Genomic DNA, 12,820 nt, shown 5'->3' on the forward strand with positions numbered 1-12,820 from the left:
TATAACACAGTAATAGTATTTATTACCAAGTTAATAAATATTTTATATTTTACAAGTCCTGAATTTATCTTTTTGTATCTTTAGACAACTGCAATTGAAACTCTGTGCTGTACCATCTCTCTTGAACACTGACTCCTAAACCACAAATCAGATAGCCTGTTCCATAATTTACTTGTTCATTTGAATTAAACTGGACAAGAAATGCCTTGGCGGAGAGCAACACTGCTGTGACTTAAAAGGTGAGTCTTCCTTATCAGTAGGAGTGAGGAGTGTGGACTAGATAAAGCTGCCTCACACATGCATCACTGTCATTCCTGATAAGAAAGCTAATCGGTCATCATTCAGAAGACGCATAGCTTCTAAATTTAAATGTCATCTTCCTGATGCAGGCTACACCAAGGAAATTAACTTGCCAACAAAAGTGTAAAGTCTGTACGCATGTGTGGATATGTTGAGTAGGGAAAAGGGGGGCCTGAAACAGAATGCAAATCAAAGAAATGGAATCTAAACTAAAATGAAAATCTGTGTGAAATAGTATGCAAATGAGGGTTTGCTGTGAATCTTAAAAGCCTTCCACATTCTAAAGTTTTTCTGTCATGATTTATTGAGATCTGCATTCCTAAACCTTTGCATAGTTAATACATAATACTGAATGATTCAGTTGAATTTACAATATTGAATGTCTCTTCCTTGTTAATTCTTTCTTAGAGTTATTTTTTTTTTTACTTTTCTGCACACCTATACATTTATGACTATAGTTTTGATGATTATGATATTTCACTGTCTTTGTTTTTATGGGTTATGTTCTTTCATGGCAGCAATATTCTATGGAAAATTATGCATCTGATTTTTACATTTGCTGTATGGTTTCTCTTCCTGCCTGCATTTGCCATAATCCTGCCTATGAACTAAGCTACTTATTTTTCTCAGTATATGTATCTGATTGCCTAACCGCGGTGGTCATGCTGCGGTAGAGTTGTCACCTCACAGTAAGACGCTGTCCGGTTCGATTCTCAGCTAGAGTGTCTTGTACGTGGAGACATGCGTAAACGGGCATACCTTCGTTGAAGGTTGTGTATCAGGGCTGGTAACTCGGCACGTAAAAAATCAACTACCAATCATTAGCGGACTGGAGTTCCGCTGTGGCGACCCCTAACCGGGAAAAGCCGAAAGACTCAACATATGCATCTGACTGCCTATATCTATCCATATATTTCACTACACCTGTCCACATCTGCCTGCCTCTGTTGTCTACTTTGGTTTACCTTTTGATCTTTATCTATATTTATACATATTTAGGGGCTGAATAAGTCTTTGTGATTCAATACATAGAAAATTATAAAATAATTAACCCCATCTTTTTCTCTCCTGTGTACTCCTGAGTAATAAGTCTTAAACTCATTTCTCTCAGCATGTTATTTAAAGAATTCCCTATTACTATTGGTATACACCAATACAGGCACAAAAGCTTCAGCTTAGGAATTGCAAAGAAGATGTGCAAATATCAAATTAATTGTATCAGAAAGTGCATTTCCCTCCATGTAATTCAGCCACACAGGGATTAAATGCAAGGAAACTATAATTTTAAGAAGCACTCCCATCGCTTTCTGCCTGAAACTTTTTCTGCAGTTTCTCTGCAATGTGGTTTAGCCTTTTGTGAAATCTGTTATTTATCACATCATCTCTATTATTAGAGTGATGGTGGTAGCTTGATCTCACAATTTTATGACCTTAAAACAAGTAATTATGCAGCTCACTAGTTCTGGCTACAGTAATAATAATAACAGTTTTAAACCTATGTATTGACTGCAGCCAGTCTTTGGATGTGCATGTCATCAGTCACAGATGACCAGATTCATAACTTAACTAAATTTGCAATGAATGTGCTAATTAAGCTTTCAAGTGTCACATTCAAATATAATAGCCAGATAAAAGAGTGCCACTAAATAAATTAATACATTCAAAGAATATAATTACAAAAAGTAAGGATTTCTGCATTTATTCAAAAGAGATATCATCAAACCTCAATTGCTTTATACAAGTTCCTTGAATGAATGACTCCAGAGCCCATGATAATATAAATTTGTCATGTGAAAGTACAGGAATGTCTGTGAAAGTTGCTTTGCCTTTGGCAGAGCTATGGTGACATCAGCGTTAGAATAAGACAGTAAGTTGATATGGGAGTGCAGCTTCCACATAAATGGGTACAGCGAAGAAGATTCCCCATCATAAAAAAGTAGCATTGGGCAGTTTTGTAGTAAATGGCTATATCACTGTATATATGGAAATGAAAGGTGCAGGTTCACATAACCTAGATTTAAGCAAACAGTGCAAAGGCATGTATAGTATATCACTAAAAATAAAAGTGACCTCTTGCCCTAGACAAGGAAGTATTAAATCAGGACACTCTCACTGTAAGTTAGTAGAGAGATATTACCTGAATAAAGCCTGACTTCAGTAACAGGTAGTGCAATGGGTTAGAGACCACTGAGGCATGAGTGGGATGGTGTAGAGTAGCATCAGTTCAGAGACACACCCAGTGCCATTCCCCAACAGGTCAGAATCGCATGCAAATGACCAGGTAATAATATAGAAACATGCAACTTAGTGGTAATAAGCCCAATTGTGAATGCAAGTGAGGGTAAAATACATGGTAAATTTGCACAATGAGATGTGTCCACCAGTGAGTTTGTGTAATATGATGTACTGGTGAACAGAAACAGAGACCATGCCAAGATACTAGAAGTAAAGTCTAGATGTTAAAAGCCATTCTCATAGCCAAGTCCATGATAGCACACCTTTTCACCCTCCGCATCACAGAAGGATCTGACTACATCTAGCATACCATTACCTCTAAGACAGACAGATAAGCAAATGATTTTATGAGGACAGAGACACCATACAAGATCTTGTAGAATTGTGCTGTACTCATATGAAGTTTCTTGAGATGCATGGAATGCTAATCTGTGTGGACACTAAGGTATATGTAGCATTGAGTGTCTTTGTTAAAGGGACCTTTCAGCAACCACTATAAGGCATCTGCCTTATGATGACTATTCCAATTCCTTTATGTTAAGCTGCAGCATGTAAAGGACCACATGTGGGTCCCACAGACCTGAGCGGAGAAAAACAGCACTAGGTAGGCATTCTAAAAATAACCCAATTCCCTGAGGTTTTAGGGAACACATTGACTGCACCCACATTGCCATCAAGGTCCACCCTTGTTCACATGTACACCAGTAAATCAGGTGGAAGGATTTTTCACTCCATCAACTCCAAAGTAGTGCGCAATGCACAACATACAATATGCCTGCATTATGGCCATGCAGTTCTCACAATTCCATCATCTGGTATGTATCAGGCCCGAACCATAGATTTTTTCCTAGTAACTTCTCACAATGACATCCCATTGGCAATGCTGGATATGCCCTCGAGCAATGGTTCATGACAGCAATACACAACCCACTTACGTGGGTGAGATAGACAGCAACATCTCACTCTTGCAGGCCCACATCATCAATCATTCATTTGGATCATTGAAGTCTCATTTCCACTGCCTAGAGTCCTTCACTGGCACTCAACAGTATGTTCCAGAGACCTGTAACAACATATTTGTTATCTGTGCAATTCTGCCAACATGGTAGTGCATAGACAACCAGGGCAGGGGATTGCCATTGGAAGACCTGATAGACAAAAATGAGCAGCAGAGAAACTATCAGGTGAAGAACTATCATAGGAAATTGTGAAAAAGAAAGAACTTAAGGTGGAAGCATACACTGCAGATCTGGCAAAGAGGTTACATCTGGCCTAAAAGTATTGACCAGATTAGACACAAGAAAGAGTAAAGGTAGTGTGTTCAATATCGTGCCCTGACTAATCTGTACAGTGAATAGACTTGCCATGCTGTGCGTCAGACATTACCTTCCCATAGTATGTACAGGTGAGGATGTGCACAGTGACAGGCAAATGGGCACATTGGTGGGAGGTATGTCTAAGGATGTGTAATGGAGTCAGTCACATAGCTGGGTTATTGGAGTGAGCTGGGTGTACTGTGCAGGGAGGAATGGTGCTTCCTGTGTAGACAGGTGTCTTGATCAGTATGGATTCTAGGCAACACAGCTTTTACAGATGTGGTTGCTCTATTTCTATGTGACTGTGATAGGTGCTGTGGGATCACAGATGAGAATAATATAGACTGTAAATGTCCCCAGCCATGGCTGCATCCCTTCTGAAGAATGTCATGGGAACCAACGTCTGACAGCAAGGTTGACTGTGAACTGCAAAAAAAATGACATCCTGGTCATGCTGTCTTCCTGACAATCAAGTAAACTACATTTGCATGGGTGGTCATGCCAGGCTTGCCACCAGGGCGGCGGTTTGAAGGAAGTAGCAGTATATGACTTTAATCTACCTGTCCTATGTGGTGTTCTCATGGTGGGGTCAAATGAGTGGTGGATGTAGGAATAGTGCCAGCCCTTGCATGTAGAAGCAGACAGCCTCATGGAGGCAGTAGATGCGCCTAACATACCAATCAGTTGGGAAAAGCCCTCACGTATGTCTCCACAAAGGCAATGTACTATATCTATCATCCCTGTCAGAGCAGTGATGATATCATGTGCCTGAATGAATGCCCTGCACATCCACTGTGTAATCACCATAGTGACACCCAGCTCAGTCAATGAGTATGAGTCACTGAACAGATGTCCAATTTCCTGCCACTCCCAACTGTGTCCTTGTGCTCTGTGCTGATGATACTGCCCACTGCTGGTGTATAAGGAGGGGACAAAAGTGCTCCCTGTATAGGGGTGCCAGGCATTATCTATCCTTCTGCAAGTTCTAATAAAGTGAGGTGAGGGAGTGCTAAATTAAGCACCAGAGCTGTGCCACTGAACGTAGGTAATATTGTGCTCTCCATAGTTGCTGCTGTCAACAGTGGCACTTAACTTCAGAATGTACTAGTGTTAGGCCACCAGCATCATCATCAGTGTCTGATGCAGTACTGACATCAAGCATGTCCTGTTCCACTATAAAGGAACCCATATGTGCAGCCCCTGTTAAAACAGACTGATAAACAGTCATGTGTAGCACTGCTAATATGCATCAGTCTCAATTCCCACTGCAACAATAGGAAGAAGGTAAAAAAAGATGTCATTCATGGCATGCTTTTGTGAATGCATCACAGATGTACCTGTAGAGGAGATATGTCAGTGTTGATCTGCCCAGAAATCATGGCAATGGTGTACACAGAAACATGTTACTATCATTCTAAAGACATGCGTCTGGAGCATTTCTCCCCAGGCCTCCGCTGAAAACAGGATCTGTGGAACCTAGTCGGACTTTCCCGGTCAAAAAATGTTAAATAAAAATAAAAAATAAAATAAGCAAATAACAACCTCATGGATCCTCAGAGACATAGGATGGCGCATCCATTCCCACATGCAGGCATTTATCATTTGTCAGGGTCCATTCACTCTCCCCAGACAGGGACAGGGACAGAGGAATCTCCTCCATGGTGTTGAAGGTGTCCATCCTCATCCATGCAATGGAATGTGCCTAGGTGTGGCTATGTAGAATCATACTGGTGACACTACAATGGACTTCATGAGCTGCTGTATTAAGGTCACCTAACTTCTAAAACCAGCTCACAGAGCACATATTCCCAGAAGGCCCAGTCATTGCATGTGCTGAAGATTTGTCATTTGTGTTCACAAAGAGTCTGCAGTAGCACATTGATATCAGTCAAGGAAAACTTCTCGAGGCACTTCCACTGTACAGAGAAAAATGTATGCACCTGTAAATGTGGACGTATGCCAGTGGTCAGAGAATAGGCTCAAAGTATGGGCAGCACCATATGTATTGGTCATCCACTCATGTGGCAGTAGGAGAATAAGATGCCATGCTTAGCCCACTTTAGTATCATAAGACACTCCCCCATAGTAACCCAGTAGGACAGCATGGAGATGGCCTGTGTTGTGAAATGAACACTTGCCATTATGCTGCAAAGACCTCTGCCCAACAATGCAGAGCCTTTATGTGCTCCACATACTCACCAACACCCACACCCTGTACTGATTGTCCAGTGTGCTTCTACCACCTAACCCCATCCAATATGTACCACACCTGATACACTGATGAAGAATTTCTGCACTGAATCACACCACTTCTCAATCTGAGCTGTGTACCAGAGTCATACTTTGCCTCACACATCCCTTCAACCATTTTCTTACATCTGTGCCCTATTTTCTCTCATTTGTCATGTCACTGTTTCCTACTACTGTGGAGCATCCCCCCCAAACAATATAAAATTGTACACTACAATTCCTCACCAAGACGGCCAGAATTTCTGTTGAAAATTTCCATCTAATCTACACTTTACTCTACACCTCTCCTATACCTACCTATCATAGACTATTAGGGCCCTTAGGCTATTGGCCCTAGGGCCTATATAAGCCTAGCCAAAAGGTACCCTGGCTTTTGCCACCCAAGAAAATTATTTTCCTGTGCCCCTGTCGAGCAGAGCCACAGAAGTGATCCCTGGGGTAAATTTCCTATCTCCCATCCAATCATAAAGATTTTTCTTGAAGAGTGATAATGAGGAGCTCTGTTTGACATAGATAGGTAGTCAGTTCCAAAGTATGGGAAGTCTCAGGGACAGGAATCTATACCTCCAGCACGTTCTGTTTATTGTGGTGACAAGGTTTAGGTCCCTAGAGCATGTAGCTTGTAGGGATTGGGATTTCTTTGAGTGGAGCATGTCCAAAAGCTCTGGGTTTGACATAGCTTTGTGTGTTAGGCAGAGATCGCCTCTGAGTAGGCGATATGCGACGGAGTAAAACTGCAGTTTTTTGAGTCGGTCTGTGTAGGGAATCTGTTTGGGGCTGGTAATCCTCTTTGTGAGGTATTTCTGTAGCCTTTCCAGTTGTTGTAGATGTCTTGTGAGGTATATACCAAAAGGGGCATTGTACTCTATAATGGGTCTAATGAATGATGAGTAGAGGGGAACAATGACATCTTTTTTCCTGGATGAGAAACCATTTGTGATGAGGTGTGCCACATAGAAGGATTTCCTGATTACTGTGGCGATGTGATTATCAAAGGATAGAATACTGTCCACCTGTGTCCCAAGGTCTCTTATCACACTTTTGGTGTTAAGTAAAATACCACCTATGTGGTAGTTCATGGGTACAGAGTTTTTACCAAAAGGGATGACAATGCACTTTTTGGCATTGAGCTTGAGGCCATGGCTTTGACACCAGGCATCTGTCTCTGCGAGGCCCTTTTGTAGGATGTCCGCATCTTTTGAAGTTTTGATTATGGCTCCTAGTTTGCAGTCATCTGTGAACTTAATTAGCCAAAGACCTTCTGTGTTAGCCTATACTTCAGAGAAGTAGATACCAAACAGGAGAGGACCCAGGACTGAATGCTGTGGTACTCCACTTGTCACTAGTCTGAAGTCGGATTTGGAGTCTGCTACTTTCACAGTGTGGGTTCTGTCAAGAGCCAGTTGGCAACCCATCTTGTGACATAGGGATTTATACCTAGTTTAGTGAGTTTATATATAATTCTAGAGTGGGGGATGGTGTTGAAAGCCTTGGCGAGATCTAGATAGGCTGTGTGAACCACCTTACCCTCATCTACGGCTTTGGTGACTGCTTCAAAGAAGTTTATCAGGTTTAGCAGACATGATCTGCATTTTGCAAACCCAAACTGGGTGGGGTCCTGAGTTTGGAGATTACCAATGTCATTGTTTATAAGTTCCATGATGATATGTTCCAGAGCCTTGCAGACCAGGCTCATCAGGCTAATGGGGCAGTAGTTTCCGGGGTCTGTGGTGGCTCCCCCTTTGTGGAGTGGGATAACCATCACTGTGCGCCATTCAGTGGGCACATAGCCTGAGGTGAGGCTATGATTGAACATGGTACTTAGGTGGGGTGCCAGTTTGTCCTATAGTTCATGTAGAACACAGCCTGGGATGTTGCCAGGTCCCATGGATGCTGTGTTCTTGGCTTTGGAGAGTGTGTTTTTTACCTGTGCAGCCATGATTACAGGAACTTGGCATTCTTCCAGTATAGAGATGGGCCCTTTAGAGGATGAGAGGGGGGTTAAGTTAGCACTGAACCTATCTGCCAGGATGTTGGCAATATCAGTTGGTTCTGTATATTTAGTGCCATTGTGCTGCAACTCATAGCAGATCTGAGTGTTACCATTGAGGTTCTTGACATATCTATAGAATGCTTTGTGGTTGTCTTTAGAATCAGTGGCAATTTTGTTTTCATAACTAGCTCTGGAGGATTTTATGAGGGATCTCAGCTTCTTACTGAGGCTGACTAGGGAGTTTCTCCAATCATGGGATTTTACTATTTTTTGCAACAGTTTCTTTCTTCTGTTGTAGAATTTGTTTATGGCAGGGAACCACCAGATTGGCTTCCTTTTTTTGGAGGATAGCATCTTGGTTCTATTAGATATTGCACGATCCATGCACTCGTGTAAGGTAAGTGCTTATAAAGTGCATTTGTGTAGGATTCAGCAGTCATACCTCTATTGTCCATCAGCATGGGTTTCGTGAAGTTTGCCACTTCTGTCTTAAGAAACTTTAAGGTGGCTTTGGAGAATTTTTTTACTGTTGTTTCCTTAATGGGGGATGGGGGAGGGATGTGGATGTCTAAGGTGATTAGCTTGTGGTCGGATCTGGCCAACGAGGAATTGACCTCTAGTGTGGAGCACCGGTTGCCCATGTTGGTAATAACCAGGTCTAGGATATTGCTGCCCCTGGTGGGGGTATGGATAAGTTGATCCAAGGCATTGGAATTTATGGATTCCAGAAAACGTTGAGCACAAGAGTTGGTACATAAATAGTTTTCCCAGTTAATGGTGGGGTAGTTGAAATCACCCATTATTAGGGTGCTAGGTTGTACCCTAATATTTTCCAGTGTATCAAGAAATGAGGAGTGGGAATCCTGGGGCATGTTGGGGGATCTGTAGCAAGCTACAGTTTGGATTGTGGTCTTGCCCAGAGTTAGTTGCATTTGGATAATCTCGGATGCATTATGCTGAGCAACTAGCCTGGAGGTGTGGATATCCTTAATGAATATGGACACGCCTCCATCTTTAGTGTTTCGGTCCAGGTTAGGTGGCCGAAAGGTGTGGAATGAATTATAGCCTGGAAATACAGGGGTACTCTCTGGAGCCTTGAACCAGGTCTCTGTCGATGTTCTCCATTTTAGAGTGCCTCGAGTGAGTACATTTTGAGGTTTAGACTTCGAGCATTGAGTAGTAATACCCTCAGATTCTGCTTGCTTGTACCTGTTACGGTGGCGAATTTGTCATTTGAACCTTGCCTAAAAAAGGCACTACAGGGGCGGCTAGAGCCTTAACCAGTATCTGGAATCCCAGGGGCGACAGGTGCAGGCCATCTCTGGCAAATAATCGTGGTTTGTCTATCATGTCATCACAGGCAGACAGATACTGGATCCCCTTAGAATGACACCAGAAGCTTAGCCAATTGTTGAAGTTAATCATTTTGTCCTTGTACTGTGGTATCATTCTGGGTGATGGCAGGATGCTACTCAGGGCTAGGGTCATACCTGCCTGGGCTACAAGATCATACAGTTCGCCCATGTCCCTTTTCATGTAGTCCAGGGAGATACATCTCAGGTCACTCACACCAACATGGACAATGACAGAGTCATATTTGTACTTGTTCTGGAGTAACCTGAGTGCATGCATTATGTGGCAGATCCTGGCATCCGACAGGCAGCTGCCAGTAACTGTCTCCTTGTTTAGCCTGGTGAGTGGAACATCAGTGTTCCTGACTATAGAGTCACCTATGACTAGAGTGTTGGGTACGTTGTTATGCCTTATGGGCTATGATTGAGTGTCACACTGAGTTTGTGGGCTATGTGTCATTTGGGTTGTGTTGGGGGAGTTGGAGGTCGCTTGTGTTTCTGCTTTGGAGGTCCCTGTTGCTTGGGAAGGCTTTTACTGAGAGCCTCCATGAATGTAGGTGTGTTTTGTGTTTCTATGTGTGTGTTTTGGTGATGTAGGTTTTGAGGGACTATGTGCTGAGTGTGGTGTGGTGCAAGTGTTTACCTTCTCCTCTTGACTGTCTAGTCCAGTCTTGGGTGAAGAGAGCTTTGCTTCCAGTTTGGCTATATAAGTGCATCTCTCACAGGTTGTAGTGTTGGGTGGTAAGAGGAGAGAGTTGTCTGTGTACATGAAATGGAATTTAACTTTTTGTGGTTGGTGATAGTGGGATTATAAATGACTGTCAAGATTTGTGTTAGGTGCTTTGAATTGTATAGTAAGTTTTACACATAATGACTATATTCTGTTTTTAAAGCTGTTCTGTAGAGTCTGTGCAGGTCATCTGGAGAAGCAGTCAGCTTTGTAGGAGATGGCTGCTTGAAGAATTAATGGGACTTGTTTAGACTACACACTTGGACATTATAGGTTTATTTGTCCACCACCTTGTAGCATTACAGTGGGACCAACCCAGCTGGCGAAAGGACCTGTGTAATCTACCCTTACAACAGATACTTAATTAAAAGTCCCTCACCGTCCTGTAAAAGATCCCTGTTACCTAAAGAGGCAAGAAGTTTATTTGTCCAAAGAAGTACGTGCTGTCTAAACCTGAACATTTATTGACAGCCCATCTTAATATACAGAGCTTAAACAATAAATTTAGCCAACTGCATACGCTACTGGACATACACTCCTTTGATGTCCTTTGCCTAACAGAAACCTGGCTCAAACCAGGAACAAAAGATAATGAAGTCAATGACCGAACTACAAAAAAGGTGGAGGTGTAGCAATTTTGTATAAATCTTATTTCAATGTGTCTCTAGTAGACTTACAACTACCATTAGATAATCACACAGAAATCCTTGTCTCTAAACTCCAGCTCAATTCTAGCAAAGCTATCTATATAATATGTGCCTATCTACCTCCAGGCAATAATATCAACACCCTGGAAAATATCCTATGCTTCCTCTCATCCTCCCTCCCTCAAGAAACTCTAGTACTTGGAGACTTCAATATAGACTGGAACTGTTGTACTTCCAATCAACCTTCAATCCATATTAACTTGTATGGCTTTTCTCAATTTATCACAACCCCTACAAGAATCCATAAGCCTACTAACAAAGAGAGTACATTAGATTGGATCCTAGTAAGAAACCATCCCCTCACTTATACTGCAGACACCCTACCTGATGACATTAGCGACCATTCACTCACCTATATTAGGCATAAAACATTCTTCCCTAAACAACCTATCCTTAAAACCATACGAAACAAAAACACTTTAATGCTGTAAGTTTCCAAGCTGCACTACAAGCCTGTGATCGGTCTCCCTTAAAAGAACTCTCCCTTGATGAAGCAGTATCCCATTTTAACTCTAAATTCCTACAAATACTGGAATACCATGTCCCTAGTCGATCCATAAGAACCAGAAGTAAAGCAGCACCATGGCTTTCTAAAGAAACAAGACAAAAAATTCTAGTAAGAAATAAGATCTGGTCTAAATGGAGATGTACTAAGAGCCCAACTGATCACCAGAACTATAAACAGCATAGAAACACCACAAAGAAAACTATACTCCTTGATAAAAAAAACTACTACCTAAAACTCCAAGACAGGCATCAGCAAACCCCCCAAACATTTTGGACTGCTATTAACAAAATTCTACACCCAGGACACTCCAAGACTCCAACTTCTACAGCACTTTCCCTAAGTACATCTAAGGAGATTGCTGACACCTTCAATACCTCTTCTACTGAAACTGTACAGTCTCTCGCAAATTCCTTACCTCTTGTTACCACAAACCTCCCATTCTGCATGATTAGCAAACCCCCTACCTTTCAACAAAATCCAGTCTTTACATCTGTCATCCACACCTTACTAGCAAAACTTAAACCATGTACCCCATCCGCTGAACTCCTACCAGCAGAATACCTGCAAATTGCAGCTAAAGTTCTCTCCTATCCTATTTTCATACTAAGCAATAGAACTATTACTAAAAGTTATATCCCATCTCTCTGGAAAATCTCACACATAATTCCTCTTCATAAGGGTGGTAACTCAACCGAAATCTCCAATTATTGCCCCATAGCTCTGCTCTTCCCTCTAGCCAAAATAATGGAAAAATGTATACACCGCCAACTACTTGATCACCTTCTCCTACATAACTGTCTAGCAGACTGTCAACATGGTTTTAGGTACCACCACAGTACTACTACTACCCTACTATCCTTCACTGATTGCATCAACAAGCATCGTAACAATAATAGGCTCTCTACTGCTTTGTTTATAGACCTATCAAAAGCCTTTGATATGGTGAACCATCAATTACTACTACAAATACTAGAACAATACTCACTCAACACAAAGACATTACAGTGGTTCGAGTCCTACCTAGAAAACAGACAGCAAGCTGTTCTCTGGGACAACAACCTCTCTACTCTGCTTCCTTTTACTCTTGGGGTCCCACAAGGCTCCATCCTGGGATCTCTCCTCTTCTCTATCTTTATCAATGGCCTACAGTTAAATATTCCACAATCTACCTGCATACGATATGCAGATGATTCCACATTAGTGAGTTCTGCCACCTTAGCATCCGAGCTCCAATCTATCACCCAGTCAGTATTTACCTCATTTGAAAAATTGTTTTTGCACCATTGCCTCCTACTAAACTCCAAAAAAAACAAGTTACTTGTTTTTACTCCTTCACAGAAGTCCCATCCAATAGACCTAACAGTGAAATCAAGCAATGGTACTATAATTACACCTGATCCAACCACAAAGCTCTTAGGGGTAACTATAG

The sequence above is a fragment of the Protopterus annectens genome, chromosome 12.part0 (assembly GCF_019279795.1).
Source record: "Protopterus annectens isolate FY-2018-M chromosome 12.part0, PAN1.0, whole genome shotgun sequence".
Taxonomy (NCBI): domain Eukaryota; kingdom Metazoa; phylum Chordata; order Ceratodontiformes; family Protopteridae; genus Protopterus; species Protopterus annectens.